General features: G+C 38.8%; 1 protein-coding gene and 1 long non-coding RNA gene across 2 annotated transcripts in view; one reads left to right on the top strand and one right to left on the bottom strand.

The window, feature by feature from the left end:
* The window catches only part of LOC118557202, a 26,034-nt gene extending 15,015 nt beyond the window's left edge, over positions 1-11,019 (bottom strand). Inside the window, exons 1-2 of the long non-coding RNA XR_004927694.1 lie at positions 10,991-11,019; positions 9,350-9,457 (exon numbers count right to left, since the gene is read on the bottom strand). This is a non-coding gene — a long non-coding RNA (uncharacterized LOC118557202). The remainder of the gene's footprint in view (positions 1-9,349; positions 9,458-10,990) is intronic.
* lrmda (leucine rich melanocyte differentiation associated) overlaps positions 1-20,380 on the top strand; it is a 412,971-nt gene that overhangs the window by 391,612 nt on the left and 979 nt on the right. The gene's annotated exons all lie outside the window — the stretch shown is intronic.

Raw genomic sequence — 20,380 nt, 5'->3', positions numbered from 1 at the left:
GGTGTCTTCAGGAAGATGCACAGCATTATTCCACATTTTGACATTGTTCTAGACAGTGAAAATGTGTTTGCAGGAGCTGTGAATAGGTTTCTATTCTTATTGCTGTTTACATGTTACAGAGCATAGTGGAATCACATCCTCCTACACCATGTGATATCTTTGGCTCTATCTGGAGCCCTAATTAGCTCTATGAACAAACCCCCAAAACATAAAGCTTCACTCAGTGTTTTCCTTTCCATTAACATTTTTTTTTCCGTGACAGCTTCTCTTTTTTTTTTTTTTTTTTTTTGGCAAATCTGCTTAAATTTATGCTGTATCAACCATCAAATAGCAACTCAAATTTTCAATATTTTACAAAACAAAAACGTGAAAAAATTTAATTGGTAAGCCACAAGAGCTGATGATCCAGATACTCAGATTTTGTAAATGTCATTGCTTACAAGAATGTTGTTAGCAGCAAATTAATGTTAAGGAAACTTAACATTTATTTAGCAATATATAGTCAAAAAGTAAATGATTCTAAGTTCCAATTTACTTCTTCCATGGTTCCTCAAAAACAGCTTTATGGCATGCATGAAAGAATACCAGTGTGTGTTTGTTTTATACAACTAAATGTCACATCCAAAAAATCTGGCTAAAACCAGAATAGTACACACAGCTTAATTACATTTTTTGCTTATTAAAATGGGAGCATATTCAAAATCTTCACTAGATCAGTACCAGAATGGTCTTGCTCCTGGTTTGAGTAGTTGGGCATTTGCTGAATAAAAAGTAATTTGGTCCATTTTATTCAGATCCTAAAAGCATTCCATGTCTTGCCTACCTACCTATTATACATTCCAGAAAGGATCATTCTCAAAGATGTAGGCACCCTGGTCATGTTGAATAACAACTCATCTCAAAATCCAACCCTCTAACAAGCATTATTAAACACATTTAGTATAATAGTATATATAAAATACTAATCTGCTAAAGTTTGGCCTCCAGACATATTTATCTTGTTGGTCGCCATTTCATATTGAAGATAGTCACTAGCAGTTTATTATGAGGATGTTCCACAAATAAACATGCTGTATAAACCAAAAAATGGTTTACCAAAAGTGACGGTCTAACATTAAGATTACCAAAGGGTGGGTTGAAAAGCAAAACCTGAAATCTGGATTCTTTAAACAAGTAGTACTTTAATTAAGGTGAACTACTTTAATTCATTCATCTATCCGTTGAAAATGCTGAAATTAGCTAACAATAGTTAAGTAGCTAATGTTATCTTAAGTGAACAGATAGTTTTCTAGGGCCGTCTGTGAAGACTTCTGAGGCTGGGTCACAACTTTTGATCTGATGTTTGGTTAAAACAGTCCAGCTTCTGTCCCTGCAGGTTTTCTGTTGTTTTTTTTCCACATTTGTTTTTTTTTGTGTGTTGAATGGTAGTCAGTGAAATGTCATCAAACTACAAAATAAATTAGCTAAACCTCAATGGATCTAACTTACTAAATCTGGTGTGAAAATTGGCCTTTTGCCTTTTTTTGCTAAATAAGAAATAAAGATGAACTAATGCCAAGAGTTTGCATGCAAAAAAGTATTAATCCGTCTAACATTATTATTCTTAATCTTGATAAGGTTTCTGTGCTATTTCTTAGCATTTGTTCACACCAGCTGTGGTCTTTTCTTTATTTCTACTGAGATGCACACTGGAATTTCTAATTGGTTTTCCTGTTTATGTGAATTATTTTTTTTTTTATCATCGTTAGTCTTGTACACTGTGACTCTTTTAATGCCTTAACACAACAGCAGGTAAAATGGTTTCAAGGGAACCTTCCCGTTTAAGATTTTGAATAAACATTTAATTTCTAACAGCTGTTTTGAGAAAGAAATATTTGTGAGTTTTGTGTGATTAAAAGGGCTAAACTCAGATGTGTTTGAGCTTTTTGTATTCTCATTTTTACTTATGAACCAGTACAATACATGAATGACAATTAAATATTGTTGACATTTTTGCATAAACCCTCCAAAGTAGATCAAAAATATTTTGCTCAGTGTTACTGAAAGGAGTGCTTAGTTAACACACCTTAAACGGAGAGATCTCAATCCTCATCGTGGCTACATTGTGATGCTGAGAAGAACAATGGATTCATGATGAGATGGAGAGGTTTGATGTCTGTGGGGCTTGAAAGCAACCATGTTTATGTTTGCTGCAGCATGTCACTCATCCACAAACAGATAAAGAAAAGGTCAGAGATAGCCTAATGCAATGTTTGTTCACTGTTTCTCTTTTAGTTTCCTGTTTTTATTAGCTTAAAGATTTGTTCCAGTTTCTGAGATGTGCATGTGTGTGAGGAAGAGAGGGGGAGAGCGCCTTCCTGCATGTGCTTATACACTTCACAACCTCCTACAGGACTGTGTGACCATATTCCAGATGACATGCCGCTCAGGAGCCTGGTCACTAGTGCTGGCGCTTCAAAATGACAAGGTTTATTTGTCTGTGTTTTGATATGCTCAGAGGAAACCGGGGCTGACAGCCGGAGGAGGCAGGAAGAGGGGAGCCACAACAAGTTCCCCCCCACACAACACAAAATGTCATCCTTCCCCTGGCTGCGGCGTGCGCCCAGCCATCCTACTGAAAAGAGCAGACATTTAAAACTTTGTGACATGTGTCACAGGCACTGCCATTGAGCCTGTGCCACTGACGGAGCTGGAATTGACAGGCTCCGAGCCACCGGAGCTGGCTGGGGGACACACCGAGTTTGGTGTGTGTCACTTCCCATCCTTGTCAGGGACGCATCTCGAGCTGCCACACCAACACAAACTACATTACGGGCTGGGTGGGGAGTGCCAGAGCGGGTTGACATATGCTAGACGCGCACCTCTGTGCATGCGAAGGGACGAACGGGACGCTCAGCATCGCAGACAGTACATTAATTAAGGTATGAGCCACAGATCTACCTGTAGGCAGTGACCCCCTTGACCTTCGGCTCCGTCGATGCTGCTGCATCTTGGGAACTTTGTGGATGAACAAATGGCACACTTCATTGCAGCAGATCAGTGACATTCTGATACAGTAGCCCTGCAGGCTTCACTAGTAAGCCTCAGTGTGTGCATGCGTCTGTCTGAATGGGTACACTTAAATAGACGGTCTAACTCTCAACCCTATTATTCACAGTTTATGTTTCTACAAGCCTTAGCAAGTTGCCTGTGCACGGTGTTATTTATTCATTACACATTAGTTTTCTGGTTGTTGCCAAGCTGAAAGTTAACGTTGCACAATCCTCCTCATCCTGTTGCACAATTTAAAGTGGAGCTTAGCTAAAATGGTACTGATTTAAAACCTGCAGGTAGTAGCAGAGGTGCACCAAGTAAAATCTTGTGGTCCATTACTGATCATGATTTCTGTAAAGATTTGACCAGCTGATTTTTAGAAGGAGCGGCAAGAGTCGTGGCTTGAATTAATAGATTATTTGTAGACTGAGCTAAAGATTAGGGTGATGGAAAGGAGGCCTTCCATCCTCAAAGATTTTGAGATTTTCACCAAATATAATTCATCAAAATAGTAGTGGAAACATACAAATAGTTGGTCGTCGATTATAGAAGGGTCTGATTGCTGTATGTATGTATATATATATATATATATATATATATATATATATATATATATATATATATATACAGGACTGTCTCAGAAAATTAGAATATTGTGCTAAAGTTCTTTATTTTCTGTAATGCAATTAAAAAACATGAAATGTCATACATTCTGGATTCATTACAAATCAGCTGAAATATCGCAAGCCTTTTATTGTTTTAATATCGCTGAATATGGCTTACAGCTTAAGAAACCCAAATATCCTATCTCAAAATATTAGAATATCATGAAAAAGTATACTATTAGGCTATTCAACTAATCACTTGAATCGTCTAATTAACTCGAAACACTGCAGGGTTTCCTGAGCCTTGAAAAACACTCAGCTTGGTTCAGTAAACTAAATCACAAGTATGGTAGTGGTTAAGAGACGACATAAGATTCTCACAGTAACTGGTGTACTGACCATGGCATTACTGTCCTTGATTGGCCTGCCAATTCCCCTGACCTGAACCCCATAGAGAATTTGTGGGGTATTGTGAAGAAGAAGCTGAAAGACACCAGACCCAACAATGCAAATGAGCTAAAGGCCGCTATTGAAGCATCCTGGGCATCCATAACACCTCAGCAATGCCACAGGCTGATTGCCTCCATGCCACGCCGCATTGATGCAGTAATCTGTGCAAAAGGATTCCCAACCAAGTACTGAGTGCATTAATGGACATTTTCAAATGTTTGATTTTGTTTTGCTGTTGAGGATTGTTGAGGAAGACTTTTCTTTTTTCAAAAATTAAACTTGAAATTATTTTATCTTCTTGGAGATGTCTATCTCATATCATATCAACAACAAACTTCTTGATTGACTAAAATACCTTTTACGTTAATCTGCCAGGGTAGTGAATAGTTGCGTCCTTACCTAGAATCTGACTCCTCAAAAGGGTAAAACAGAACAACTCTGTTGTAACACACTTTTACATCTTGTTTTTACCATCCCAATAAAACTGAAAATAGTTAACTGATTCTCCGTCAGTAAATTCTACACCAAAGAGGGTTGTGGTCAGCACAACCTGGTAATGCTTGTTTATGGTGTGTTCATTATTGGGAAATAAGTTTGGAGTTCTGTTTTCTTACCAGTCGATCTCCAATGAGGGCCAATTAGGCGCAAAATGATACATTTCTGGTCAGCCGCTGATTTGCTGATGAACCTCTGCATAATGGTGCAGCAGAGTTAAGAACGTTCATCTTTAGTGTTTAACTGTGAAAAAGTCCACACCACACAGTGCCATGCTAACTTTATTGCCACAGCTAGATATTTAGATTTGACGTTAATTAAAATATGCTAGTATTGACGTTACCTTTGTATATAAGTCACATCCTATAAAGCAGTGGGACCTGCAGTCGGAGACAAAAAAAAAAAAAAAAAAAACATCAGCAGCGATCAGCCAACAGTCTGATGATTGATTGACATTACTCAAGTTTAAGAAGATGGGAGGCAAAAAAAGAAGAAAAAATGACGTCTTTATGAATGACAACTGTCCAACGTACAGAAGAGCATTCCTCCTTGCCAGAGAAACATCTTCCTCCCTTTCTCCTTCCCTTCCTCATCTCTTTCTATCTGTCTCTCTCTCCCTCTCTTGCTGACATGCATCCCTGTCTCTCCTGCACCTGACTGCATTTGGCAGCACGCTGCTGTCTCGTTTGATCCAGAGAGGCTGGTGGGGGAGAAGTGGCCCTTATTTCCGGGCCTGGCCGGTCCTCGATGAGTAACATTTGTCATTCAAGGTTGTGCTGTTGTAATTAGCTTGTCAGTGGACACCGGGCTGAGCTGGCTCTTTCTGCTAAGAAATATGGACAGTCTGACACGGTACCTGACAGCCAGTCGATAATGTGGCAATTAATGTCATAAATAATTCCACTGCCAATTATATCAAAATGGACCCTGTTCTTTCACAGGGCCTGCAAGTCCCTTATCATTTCCTCTGATAAGGGGGGACACCCATCTTCCTCCGCCCTATAATTATTGAGCTTTTTATATGGAAATATAATCTCACTTCCCTAAGTGTTTATGGAACAGGGGTGCAAAAGTAGATGGGGGAAGACTTGAGCAATAACCATTATATGCTAAAACAGCACCTCACAACAGTATTTATAGCTATTGAACTTTGTCAATTTTCACATGTTAAGACCACAAAGTTTAACATATATTATGGGGCTTTTATGTGTGTACATAGTAAAGCATAACTGTGAAGTGGAAGGAGAAGTTCAGTTTTTCCTCAATTTTTTTTACAGGTAAAAATCTAAAAAGTGTGGCGTGTCTGTTCACCCCACTTTAAAATCAAATACAACCAACTGCTGTCAAGACTCGGCATTAGAGTGCAACTGTGCTTTGTGTAATTTAATCCCAACATAAATGCTGTCGTTCTGTGAATGGCTGAAAGGTTTGAGAACATTTGTGAACAGTATCAAAAAAATAGAGGAACAAAGCGTGCAGGTCACGGAGAACGTTGTAGGGAATTTCAAAGCAGAGTTAGGTTATAAAACAATACCCCATGTTTTTCAAGCTCGCATGTTCAATCCATCATCCGAAAATAGTGAGTATGGCGCTACTGCAAACCTACAAAGATATGGCTGTCCACCTAAACTCTCCCCCCTGGGCAAAGAAGCAGCCAACAGAGCCACAGGAACTCTGGAGGAGCTGCAAAGATCTACAGATGTGGTGGGAGAGTCTCAACTGGACAACTAATAGTCATGCACTCGCCCAATCTGGCCTTTATAGAAGTGAAATGGTACTTGTATAGCGCTTTATCAAGTCCAACAACCCACATCACTTTACACCACAGTCATTCACCCCCTGACAGGGAAAACTCCCAAACTCTTACACCACAGTCATGTCAGAATAGTTGATTTTTTTTTTCTTTTCTGGAAAACATAAGTCTCATTTGTAGTTTGTTGCAACCCATATAGGAGTCACAGCAAAAATGTAGGTGGAGTCTGGACAGATGAGATCAAAATTGAATTTTTTTCCAACATGCAAAGTGTTATCTGTGGTGGAAAAGTAATGTCCTGAATACACCGTCCCCAACTGAGGACATGGCTGTGGCAGTTTGTTGCTGCGGTGGGGTGGTTTTTCTACAGTGATGCAGAAATTGGTTGGAGATGATGCGAAGTTTGATGGAGCTAAACGCAGGGGAATCCTGTATGCAAACATACAGCCAGAGTTGCACTGGCATAGAATTGCAGCAAGGTTATTTGATTGGCGCGGTCAACGCCTGGACCTAAATCCAGCTGAGAATTTATCATTTAAAAAAAACATTTGATTTGCTCCCAATGTAAATGAACCTGAGCTATTCTGGAAGGAAATATTAGCACAGAAAATAGTCTCTAAATATTTAAATGTGATGGACATATCCCAGAAGAGCTGGAGCAGTAACTGCAGCAAAAGCTGACAGCAAAATATTGACACACTGTGGGGCTGAACACAAATGAATTACACAGTTTTTAATTGTAAAAAAAAAAAAAGTATAATTTATCTTCCACTTGACACTACTGTTTGTTGATTTATCACATATCCCAATCCAAATAAATGCCAAATGTGGTTGTTACGTGACAAATTCAGAGAAAGTCCAAGTACACTGTAAGGCCCTTAGCATCATGTGGCTCAGCGGGACAGCCAAACTGTCACTGGGATCATCAAAAGTGAGGAAGAAAAACTTTGTTTGAAAACGTACACAATTATATGAGAGTTATCGATTTGAGCTGTTACTCTAAAGGTTGCATAAAGCTTAACAAACAGTGAGAATATTGATCCTTATGCCCCTTTGCTTGGTGGGAAAAATTATATCCATTCCCCGTCTTCAAGATACGGGTCAATCAATTACAGCAAGTGAGAATAAATGATGAGCCCAAATCCGCACGGGTTCACTGCGTGGTAAATGTGTGGTACATTGGTAGGGTGTAAAATTGGAAAAGAGGGGAATTTGCCCTGAAATGCGTTGTTATCCAGCTCCTCGGCCTGCTTCCATGAGCTCATTTGTCTCCTCAAGTGACTCACTCACTGTGAACAGCCCCCATCAGCACGGCACTAAACTCTCCCTGTGAAATGTATGAGCAAATAAAGTGAGCTCAGCACATGTAAAGCCCTCCTAATGCATTGTAAAGCAGCTTTAAACACATCAGATGTATCTTCGGCGACAGGAAGGTCGCTCGGATAGTAATGGATGGTCTGCGCCGAGGAGTCTCAAGGTCGTGTCAAATTCGCCTACATAATGCATGATTTCCTGTTACTCTCACTGGCACCAATCACGCGTTACGGGGGCCTTGAGATGAAAATTTTACAGAGTAAATCAGCCTCCTCAATGGCGTTTCTATTACCCCTCCATGTGCAGTGACAGAGTAAATGAATAATTCTAAATAATAGCACATAGTAACAAATCATATTTATTAGTGGGAGAGAGAAAAGCTGCAGTGGCTATAAAACTGTTTTTTTTTTATTATTATTCTTTTATTCCGCCTGTATGGTTTTAACATCTTTTTTTGTTGCTGTTAGTTGTGTTCAGATGTGTAAACGTGTTCTTTGTACTTTATGGAGATGAGGGTGTCACTCCTCCACTTGTCACCGTCCTCTTGTTAGATTGTGTGTGTAATTATTGTGTCATTCACTGCACGAGAGCTGCCTTCTTTGAATCAAGCAGTTAAATGACCCTGTTAGCATAATTAATTTAACCATCCTGGGGGGGGGGGGCTGCTGCAAAGTTGCCGACTCATGAATATTAATTATTGTCAGTTTCAGCTCTAAATATTGTAATAAAACATGTTTTTGTTTTCAGTTTCTTCTTGAAGTGATATGCTGTTTGTTACAATTTCTTTTTTATGAAAAGAACACTCTTGATTTTACCTCCCTTGTCCGATTTTGTTTCTGCTTTAACAGGTATATGTAGAAAAGGGCAAGATGCATATTTAAACATTTTTCTATTTTTATTTTAACACAAATTTTGCCGAGAAACATTCATTAAATATACAGTTATATCACAGGGGGCATTTAAAATATATATTTCCGTGTAAGGTCCTACAGCTAAACTTCAAAGTGTTATAGATTGATTTTGATCAAACAAAATGGACTTTTTTGGAAATGTCGGCGTGTGATTGGTTCTTCGAGAACATCCAGAGGCCGTAGACCAAGCAGTACTGGAAACACTTTACATACAATGGTAATCTTGCATGGCTTTCATTAAGGAATAACGGAATACAGTGCCACAGGGTATGTATCTAGATAAACTTGGACATTATTGAAAAGGTAATTTATTTCAGGAAATCTAATCAAGAATTGAAACTCATATGGATTCCTTACACACACAGTCATGCATTTCAAGTGTATATTTTAGTTAATTTAATGATTATGGATCACAGCTAAAGAAAGGCAAATTCAAATTACTCAGAAATGTATATAAGTATGAGTTAGAACCAATAACAAAAGGGTGTATTGTGTTAAAGCCTGAGACAGTTGTGTGAAAGAGAAATGATTTGGCAAAAGGAAGGCAAGCAATAAAGGGTATTTGCTCAATAAGCTACCTTTGGTTTAATTGTTTTAACTTAATTCAAATAAATTTTAGAATATAATTTATCTAGACGAATATGTATATTGCACTCTTTTGTCTAGGTGTCTGCTGCAGAATACATGACTTTTGTTTATTTTTATATGTAAGGATCAGCAGTATTGAAACAATCCATGTTGCAGCACAAAGCTGTGACCTGAAGGAAGAGTGTGTTCTACGGCGTTACCTGAGGCGCTCTCCTAGGGGTCCTCTGGAGGGCAGCCTTCTAAAACCCCCCAACTTGGCCTCGGCAGGCGACACCGACATATGGAGGAAGTCAGGTGTTGACATACAGCTGTGAGTAATGGTGGGGAAAAGGTGCTGGAGATCAGTCTTAAGACACGGAAATCCAGTCAGCCTACCCGGGGGATGGCTAAGAGCAAATGAAATCCTTGAATCATGAATACTCTGGAGGTAAAGGGACTACAATATTTACGGCAGCCAATCTTTGGTTTTATAGGAATAAGGCTTAGAGGTTTGAAGTTTGTGTTATTTAGCAGTCAAGGACACTTACTGGGTATGGAAGAATTGCAAAACTTGGCCAACATTTTGACACAAAAACTAATTTTATGTATTTTATTATCAAATGAGGATCAAATCCTAGGTTCTTGTTGAGGTACCATCTCCATGAATCATGGCAGTTTTTGCAGCTTTTTAGCACACGCTAGCTGCTTTTCCAAATATACCGTACAATTAAAGATAACCATCAAGTTTAGTGAATAGGAGCGATTTGCTACAAACACAGCAGGCAAAGAAATCAAGTGATACCGAAAAAAGGTTGACTTTGTAAATTCTTACAAGACTTTTATGAAAATATTTCCTCTGTTGAGCAATTTTAGATCTGACTTTACATGCACTTTCAGAATTAGTATGACCAAACTAGGGTTAGCCCACTTTTAGCATTCAGAGAAGACATAATGTGTCAATATCAGAAGTTGCCTAAAAAAGTGAACAAAGTTCAAAAATCTTGGAATAGCTTGGATGAACATATATGGTAATACCTTGGGAACATTGCACATCCTGTTCCAAATTCCAGATGTGGGGTAGTGGTGGCCTATTGGTTAGGGGACTGGGCATTTGTCTTTGAGGGTTCTGGGTTCAAGTCCCACAGGCTGCCACTCAGAGCTACCGAGCAAGACCCTCAGCCCCAGGATAGGTGTCGCACAGTGGCAGCCCACTGCTGCCCAAAGGGATGGGTTAAATGCAGAGGACGAGTTTCAAAGATGATTTTAACAAAACAATATTATAAACTACACTCTTGGAGAAGAAGAAAATATATTTTTTTAAATAAAAAAAAAACATCTAAATGGTTGTTTTGTCTTAGATTTTCTGGGTTTCATTCCCATTTTGAAACATTTGAGATTTTAGTAGAGCAGTCTATTTCTAATTTTCTTTAAAACTGAAAGTTATCTACTAGTTAACCCCCCCCCCCCCCCATCACTGTTCTGAAGGTGTCTGGGCCAAACTATTTTATTTACATTTAACATAAGCTCCACCTGCTTCTTTTCACAGAATGAAATTCTCCATGGCGTTTTATTTGAAACACACCACTTAGAATCAGTATTTCAGTTACACAGATTAAACAGCATGTCTGTCATCAATGTTGGTCTTATCAGTTTTTTCTTCTACACCTACTTATAAAGTTTTTGCAGGGCTGCCAAGCAACTAGGCTCAGACATAAATATAAAGCCTCTAAACAGTAAACCCTGAAGGCATATGGTGGAGGATTGTTTAGCAGTTGGACCAAACCCAACGCGAGACCAATTACCAGCATATTTTACCACCAATTTAACCTAATGCTTGAGATACTGACTTAGTAAAACTTTACTTTTGCGTGTATTCAGTTGGCGATTCAGGCAGCTCAGGTTAGGGTTATTGTTCTGTTGTTTTGGTCAAACTGCAGCTGTGAGGTAATCTATCTGACAGACCAAGACCTGGACCCACCAGGAAGTTGAGAATGACTTTATTCAAAGTGTAATCTACAAACACTCTTAATCTTTTACCATTGCATATATGCTTGTGGAAATGTAATGCAAGTAACAGAAAATATCGATCTTCTCACAAGAGTTATCAGAAATGTCCCTGAGCTAAAGCTTTATTGGTTTTTATGCTTCTCATCTGCACGTGTGTGTACAGTTCAGTTGTTAACCTTCCCAGATCTGTAACGATTTATGTTGTTTCTCTGTTAGACGAGCTGAAAGGCCTAACCTTCTGTCTTTCCGAACATATAGATCAGCCTGTGAAAAGAGAAGGAATGAGACTGAGCGCAAAAGCTAAAGTAAAATTAATTGACTTTGTTTCAACAACATTTGTTTTAAAACAGGATAAAAAGTTTCAGACTATACTTCTATTTATTGGTAGATAACTACTACTGATAGCTGGCTTAAACTAGGCTGTTTGGGCCAGTTTGTTTAATAAATATATATGTTTAATCTACCAAACTTTAAGCCTCAACTGAGTGGTTTAAGACTATCAACTTTACTAATATTAAACCTTTATTTAAACTGATAGTTTCAGTGAGACACAATTTCTCATTTACAAGAGAGACCCATTAGATCATAAATCATTACTTTTGCTAACAACCATATCCACATACCTTTGCTTACACATGTATACCCATTTTACTAAGTTACAACCACAAACTTTAATGTATTTTTTTTAGGGATTTTATGTGATAGTTTATCCAAAATATTCTGAAATTCCTAATGAATGAAAATCTGAAAAGTGTGGCACAAATTTGTTTCCAACATCTTGTTACACATAAATAGAATCCAGTGCAGACGGTTGCCTTCAGAAGTCCCGTAATCAGGAAATGGGCTCCATCTGTGTGTAATTTAATCTCAGTACAAATCTAGTTGTAAACCTCAGAGGTTTATTACAAAACATTAGTGAAGACCAAGGAACACAGCAGACAGCTCAGGGATAAGATTGTGGGTCAGTTTAATGCAGGGTTAGGCTAAACAGCAAAATCCCAAGCTTTCAACGTCAACAGATCCTTGTTCAACCCACCATCCAAAAAATGGTAAAATTAGGACACAACTATTAACCTATCAAAACAGGGGCGTCCACCTTAACAAGGTTAGGAGAGCATAAATTACAGAAGCAGCTAAGAGGTCCATGGTAACTTTGGAGGAGATGCAGAGATCCCCGGCTCAGGTGGGAGAATTTATCGACATGATCACTGTTAGTTGTCTGACTTTTATGGATGAGTAGAGAGAAGAACACCATTGTTAAGGCAAAGCACTAAGGAGTTTGCAGTTTTTCACAAATCATGGAGGAGACACAAAAAACATGTGGCAAAGATACTGGTCAGATGAGACTAAAACTTAACTTTTCAGCCTAAATGCAAGACGCAATGCGTGGTTGAAAACTAACACTGCACATACCTTGAACATGGTGGTGGCAGTATAGTGCTGTGGAAAGGCTTTTCTTAAGCATGGCAGGAAACCTAGTAAGCATTGCCTGGAAGGTGGATGCAGTTAAATACAATGAAATCCTAAAAGAAAACCTCTTAGAGGAACAAAAAAAAGGACACTAGAGTTTGACAAAATGTCAAAAAAAAAAGTTAAAGCAGCGTGAACACTTTAGCAAGTCACTGTATTTGATTCAGCAAATATCTATTTGTCAGACAGAAAAAAATCCTCCCATCAGCGACAGGCTTTAGACACAAAGAACTTCTCCAGAAGACATTCAACACAAATTACAAATGGCAGTGTCGGGCAAGAAAAAAAGGAAAAAGCCAACCCTTGTGCCTTTGTTGTTCTGCTTTAATTCTGTTAATCGCCCCGAGGTAAAGATTAGCTGCTCTTGCCAATTTAATTCAGCCTCAAATGATGCTGCAACAAGGTCACTTCTTCTTTTCTTCATCTCTCATTCTTTTTACTCTTCCCCTTCCTGCCCCCCCCACCACCCACCCCCCTTCCTCCATCCCACCTAACTCTCTCCTCCATTTCTCTTTCTTGGCGAACAGGATTGAGTTGTCATGTAGTTCTAATAGGCAGCACGGGGAATCATTAGTCCACCTCAGCTCCCTGACTGATGGGTATTTCACTCCAATCATCGGAGTACCGTGCGTGTGTTTGTGTAGGTGTGTGCAGATGGAGGAAGAATGGGAGTGCCTGGACTCCCCCTCCAGCACGCGCACACACATTTTCTGCCATGGACACCCCCGCCCACCACCCCTCGTCCCGCATTGTGCGCCTGCTGCTATTGACGGTGCGTCAGAGCTGAGGAGAGATGTCTTAATCAACTTGGACACACTGGGCATTGATTTGACAAGCTGCTGTAATGACCTTCTTGTTTTTGTGAAGGATCACTGTTTATCTGGGCTGCAACCGATGCACAAAGCATGCCTCATTGTCATGGAAACTATTATCACAGATTCGGGACGTTGCTCTGTCTTCAGATCTCTCTCTTCTTTTTTCCTCCCCCCTCTCTGCCTTTGTCACATAAAGAAAACAAACTGTAACTTTCGCACCGTGCTGCAGATGTTGATACAGTTTGAGGTGGCCTATATGGGTGCTTGTGCATGATTGAGATGTTTAACGCTTCAAGACACAAATTGTCATGGGTCAAAAGGGAGATGGTGTAATTGGTGTCAACATCTTTCATGTCAATGTTATGGAAATCATTACAGACTGAATGGATTGGCTGGGAAGGCTCAATACTCCCTTGACAGACGTTTCATTCACTTGCCTCCAAGCTCTTTTGGCAAATAATACTAAACGTTATAGCTCATTGATTTACTAAATGACCTATAAGCACGTTTTCAATATGAGACAAAAATGTAATCTTTAAACTCATATGGTGCCATGCAAAAGTACTCATCCCCCACAAATATCTTAAATGTTGCTTACAATCGCAACCAAAAGGTGCACAATTTAGAAAGGGTTTGGAAAAACGATACACAAGTTTTAAAATGTTTTACAAATAAAGATCTAAATGGTTTTTCCATCACCCCTCGCGGTCATTGGGAGGATGACTCAAGAAATGTTCGTCCATTCTTATAGCATAGCTCAAAATAGCTGATTGAATGTGAAAAAGGGTTTTGAAGTTTCAAACGCATTTAGGTCTGGTCTTTCACTGGGTCATTTTAGCACATAATGCTTGTTTCTAAACCATTCTATTGTAACTCTGGTAGTATGTTTATGGTCGTTATCCTGCTGAAAGGTGAATCTCTTTTCAAGTCTGTCGCAGGTAGTTTTTTTCTGAAAAAACTTCTTTGAAAGAATAATTTCCAATGACTCAGTTAGTCAAAGAGACATACGAAAACACATCTTTAAGGATAATACCACTGAAACCTTTAACCAAGCTTACTCTTCCACTTCGTCTTGTAACTCAGTAGACGGACTAATAGATAACTTTCAGTCTAAAGTTTCAGACATTATTGACTGGATTGCTCCAATTGAAGTGAAGGTTGTTTCTGGGACAAAAAAAAAAATCTCTGTAGAGAAGTGCTCCACCCATTAGAAGTGAAAAAAGGGAGTGTTTAAAAGCTGAACGAAGGTGGAGAAAGAGTAGACCCCAGGTTTACTATGACATCTAGAAAGAGAGATTTTACAGATATAACTTAAAACTGAAAAATGCAAGAGAATAGTCCTTCTCTGAGATTATCAGCAAAACATTAATAATGCTCATGCCTTATTTACCACAGTCGACAGGTTAACAAATCATCCTGTGGTCTGTGGCTTCTGAACTCCACTCCACCAGGGCCTGCAATGGATTTGCTAACTTCTTTACTGAGAAAATCCTATAGATTAGTGAATCAGTCTCACCACAGATCAGAGACCGCCCTTGTCCAGGTGTTTAATGACATCCTTGTAAATGTAGACTGTAGAAGAACCAAAGTGCTGGTACTATTGGACCTTAGTGCAGTATTTGTTTCTGTCGATCACTCCATTCTGTTGGAGCGCCTGGAAAACTAGGTTGGCCTTTCTGGTATAACACTCGACTGGTTTAAATCCTACTTAAAGGACGGGGACTTTTTTGTGTCAGTAGGTAACTTTACATCAGACGTGAGAAAAATCACATATGGGGCTTGAATGGGAACCCATTCAAGCGCTGCTTAGAAGAAGTCAATGCATTGGATGTGCCATAATTTGCTTTAGTTGAATAAAAAAAACTGAGGTAATTATTTTTGGACCAATAGAGGAGAGATCAAAAGTTAGCACACAGCTTCAGTTGCTTCAGCTAGGAGTCACTGATCAGGCAAGAAATCTGGGTGTAATGATGGACTCAGATCTAAACCTTCAAAAGCATCTATAGACAATTACAATGTCGGCTTTCTATCACCTGATTTTTTTCTGCCAAAAATGTTGATCAGAAAGCTGCTGCCTGCGTCCTCACTAAGACCAAGAAAGTAGAGCACATCACCCCAGTTCTAAAGTCCTTCCACTGGCTCCCTGTATCTCAGAGAATAGACTTTAAAATACTTCTGTTAGTCTATAAATCCCTGAATGGCTTAGCACTTAAATACATCACAGACTTGTTATCAGTGTATTAACCCTCCAGGCCATTAAGGTCGTCTGGCTGAAATCTACTCCACATACCTAGAACCAGAACCAAACATGGAGAAGCAGCATTTAGTTCCTATGCTCCACTTATCTGGAACAAACTTCCAGAAAACTGTAAAAGCGCTGAAACCCTGAGTTAATTTAAATCCAGGTTAAAAACCTATTTGTTAGGGTTAGGGTTATCTTTAAATATTAATGTTGAAATCAAACTATCGTAGTTAACTGAAACTTCATTATATTAAGTTTGTAGTCCAACTTATCTTGATCTACTGCTATTATTCCACTGCAATGTACTTTCATCATGTACATGAATATTTTCTTTGTTCTGTTCATGTACAGCACGTTGTTACTGAAATGTGCTATACCAACAAACTTGCCTTGCCTAAAGCATTGTAAGCAAAAGAAAAAAAAAATCGTATGTCTTTTATACCCCTTTGGTTGTTGAGCGATCCCTCATTAGTTTTAATCTCCTGTTTAGTCCAACTGATGCTGAAGGGGAGGAGAGATATAATCCTTTTCCGTGTTTAGCATGGCGCTGCACTACCTGGCTCACGACCTCAAACCCCCCGTTCCTTTCCTTATAGAAAAAAAGAAGGCAGTTGATTTGTAGGGATCTCAGGTTTCGAATGCTGTCAGGGCAAGCAGCAACAATCAACCTCCCTTGAATGGCCCCGCGGCAGATGGTAAATATTATTGGCATCCTGACACCCTCTTGCTGCGGCGAAGTGTGTAAAATTGTTAATAAGGGACATGATGGGCCCGCTGCGTGCCGTCCTGAGAATGGCAAAAGCTCACTCTTGTTGGCAATTATCTAAATAACAGGATGAGGCGAGTGAGCACAGGTGATTTAAATCCTCAGCTGAGTGGTGGAGAGCTTTGTTTTGGCAGGAAGGAAGTGAAGGAAGGTCAGCGGGGTCGCATGGTAAATGCCGTCCTTGTGCTTTATTCATCTGTAAAACTTCTTATAAAACGCGCAGAGGCCCTTCTAGGCGCTGTTTGTTAAAATTACTGAAGATACAATTTATATACAGTACAACGTACTTTAACACTTGAGGGCTATTCAGCATTACACATAGCAGTAATCTCCTAGATAATAAAAATGCAAGGCTAAAGGTTGTTGGATGTGTCAGCTTTAAGTATGGTTGCTTGTTTACTGAAATCTGCTGTTAGTAGTTATTTCAATGTCTCCTTCTGAAAGTCTCAATGTGACACTGTGATAAGGCAGGCGGTATTCTGCTCTTTGCATAGAGCAGGTAGGTCATTATTTCTGAAGGCATACTATCTCTAAGTTGCAGCAGGACGCTTTGATGGCAGAATAAAATACATAATCGTAAATGTTTATGCTGGTATTTTTCACTGTATGATTACATTTTTATGGGCAGTGCTCTGATAGGGCTTGTTTTCCCTGCCACCGGCAGAGAAATGAGACTGGGGGCCCGGAGAGGTGGCATTTCTCCTCTGCTTTATGGCGAGGGAGGATGCCTCGAGGAGGGTCCTGCTCGGCCTCGTTCGGTAAACACACTGCCAAGCTAAATGGCTGATCAATCAATTTCAGCGGAATCGATCTGCATCAGTTCTGCTTGCATGCGCACACCCGGAGCCACTTTATTGTAAATCAATCATTTTGAAAACATCTCACAGAGGGGGCCTGTCCTCACTAACAAGCCATCAATTCCAGCTGCCTCGTGTAGCACCCCCTTATCAGGCCCACAAATCAGCCGCCACACAAGCATCTGCTCCATTTTCATCGCTTTCTCACCCCCAGCTCACTCTGTCTTTCAGCCTCTCTCTGTCCCCTCTGCTTGCCGGGTTTTGATGGTCTTGTCTGGCAAGAAGCGGACAGGAGAGGCTGAGAATCTTCACCACACCACTTAAGATAACCCAAGGGTAATGGTGTTTGCACATTTGAGAGAGAAAGGAGGACAAATGCCAGGGTGGGTCATACGTTCTCCTCTTGAGCAGCTGTTTGATGTTGGAGTGTGAAATTGCACACTTCAGCTCAGGAGTAGAAAGGAGGACGAGGCGACCAGGGTTCAGAGACGTATTAGATGTCCTCAGATTTTTAGCTAAGAGGCAGATCATCCAAGCTCGTTTAAAGGAATCCTAATGAGATATGGCAAATTTTGTATACACACACACACATACATACATACATACACATATGTATGTATGTATGTATGTATGTATGTATGTATATATATGTATACCTTTTTTAACAAAATCCACTTTTAGGAGTCATTTACTGCACTGTATATTTTACTTTTACATTAGTAATATTGACAAACAACAACACTTTTACTTGAGTAAAATATCTGGCTACTCTACCCAGCGTGAGTACCCTAATTGAATAAAGAACAGACTTGTTTTAACCAAAAATGCACCAGAAAGACATGCCGGCAGTTAATGTTACGTAAAGTGATGCTTCCTATTTGTACACAAGCTTTGTTGTTTTAGTGTTATTTTCTGTCTGCTGAGCTCATTTAGCCATTTGCTGGTCAAGCAAACACACAGTAAACAGTAGATGATGCTATTGGAAGCACTAACATGCTGTATAAACTTTAAATGCTGTAAGTATTGGTTTTATTGGTGTTATATTGAAAAAAAAATCTGAAAAGTGTGTCTCCTGTCTGAATTTTTTATTTTGTAAATATTTCTTGTATATTTTATATTTCAGTCTTTGTACTTTGTACCAGAATTTGTACTTTATTTCCGTCTGTCCGATTATATCACTTTTAAATATTAAACCAGATGTTATGATTAGTTACTAAGTACTTGAGTTCCCTTCCAACCAACACATTTTTTACTCTTACTTGAGTAGTTTCTTGGGTGACAACTTTATTTTTTTTTTACTTTTACTTGAGTAAAACTATGTTGAAATAGTGCTACTCTTATTTGAACATAGTGTTTGTCTACTCTTCCAAAAGTTCAAAACTTTATTCACCTTCAATGTGGCATGCATCTTCAATGGCAAAACAAACAAATTAGTTAGTCGAATAAAAAGGTACAAAGAAATTTGTGTTAACCGGGGTGTTTAGGTACAGACTCAATTAAAGTAATACTTGTTGCAGAACATTTTGAGCAATTTCAGCATTCTGTATTATTGGGTACAAATATACCATTGATTTTTAAGAATCTGATTAACCAGAAATGAAGTGCAGCTGTCATTGTAGTTTTTCCCTCATTTGCATTATTTAGCTAAAACCAAAGTTTGCAGAGATGTTAGAAATGAGCGTAAATTTAGGACAATCATGCATTACAAAAACTGGAGATATCTCCAAAATATATGAGAAGACTAGACAGACACTAGTAAGAAAGGGAACTAAGAGTACAGTAGGACTGTTTGTTTGTTTTCTTTTAAGTTTTTATTTTTTTTACTGGATGTGGCTAAAATAGCCAAACAATTATATGAAGTAAGAGTAGAAATGCCTCAAAGCATTTTTACCCAAGTAGAAGTAAAAAGTAGCCATCCAAAATATTACTCGAGCAAGCGTCAAAAGTATTCGGAGAAATGGCTATTTTATGTACTGAGTAACCTTTTAATCATAACATCCAATTTAATTTGTAAAAGCCAAAAATACAGACATAGAAATATATGTTATGTGTTAATTCTAGAAATTCTGAAACAATAATAAAAAAAATAAAGTACTTATTCTGGAAAACAGTATTTCCAGAATAAGTCAAAGCAGAAAAAAATATTTTTTTGAATTATTTCTAGTGCTAACATATACTATTTAAACTATCAGTCACAACCTTAGTTTCACTTTTGTCATTCAGTGACTTTTCATTGTTTTATGTATTTCTACTTTGCAGATATATAGTGAAGACATCAAAACAAAAGTACATAGAACTCACAATTGTGAAATATCACGTTTCCTTCATACTGCATTATTGGAACTAAGAGGATTGTAAAGAAGAGGAAGATGTCCAGGCCTGGCTAAAATTATTTAAACCTTATTGATGAAACCCAACTTGCACTTTGCAGCTGTTCCAAATGGTAGGTTTGGCCACAAAGCAACACAACAAATCGCCAAAGGACGGGAGCATCATGATGTGGGTTTGCTGTTCTTTAGATGGAACTGGGGTTTTACTGAGGGGGATACAAATACACTCAGGTAAAATGCTTTAGGTGTTGGAAAAACAGCTCAAAATGAAAATATATTTTCTTTTCCAGCATTAAAAGTGTACATCCCTATCAAGAAAAACCTAAGTTTTGTTTTGGCATGGCTTACCCAGAACCAAATCTGGCATAAAATGTTTGGGCTCACCTGAAGAAGGCTGTGAGATGTGTCCTCACAATCTAATAGATCTGGAATTTTTGAAGGCAAAGTTGTCAAATATATTCAAGTCAAAATATGGCTAATTGGGTAATTTCATATCACACACACACACACACACACACACACGTTACTGTATCTACAAGCAGATTATTTGATGTGCAAAATTGCTGTTACATCGAGATTAAATGTGCTTTAACTTTAGCACTATCTAATGACACGCTTATCTACAGGCTTCGCTTTGACACGTTATAGCTCTAACATGGCGAGAAGAGGATTATTTTCTCAATAAATCATTTGCCGCTGGAATAACTGTATCTGCCGGCAGAATCCACATTAAGAAGCTAAGCAGCCTGATGTATTGCACATTCACAGAACTGACAGCCAGATACCTCCAATGATGTCCTTTTACTCATCTGCTGTTGGTATTTC

The sequence above is a fragment of the Fundulus heteroclitus genome, chromosome 22 (genome assembly GCF_011125445.2).
Source record: "Fundulus heteroclitus isolate FHET01 chromosome 22, MU-UCD_Fhet_4.1, whole genome shotgun sequence".
Classification (NCBI taxonomy): Eukaryota; Metazoa; Chordata; class Actinopteri; order Cyprinodontiformes; family Fundulidae; genus Fundulus; species Fundulus heteroclitus.
Note: the sequence above shows the minus strand (reverse complement) of the source record. Positions and strands in the feature narration are given on the sequence as shown.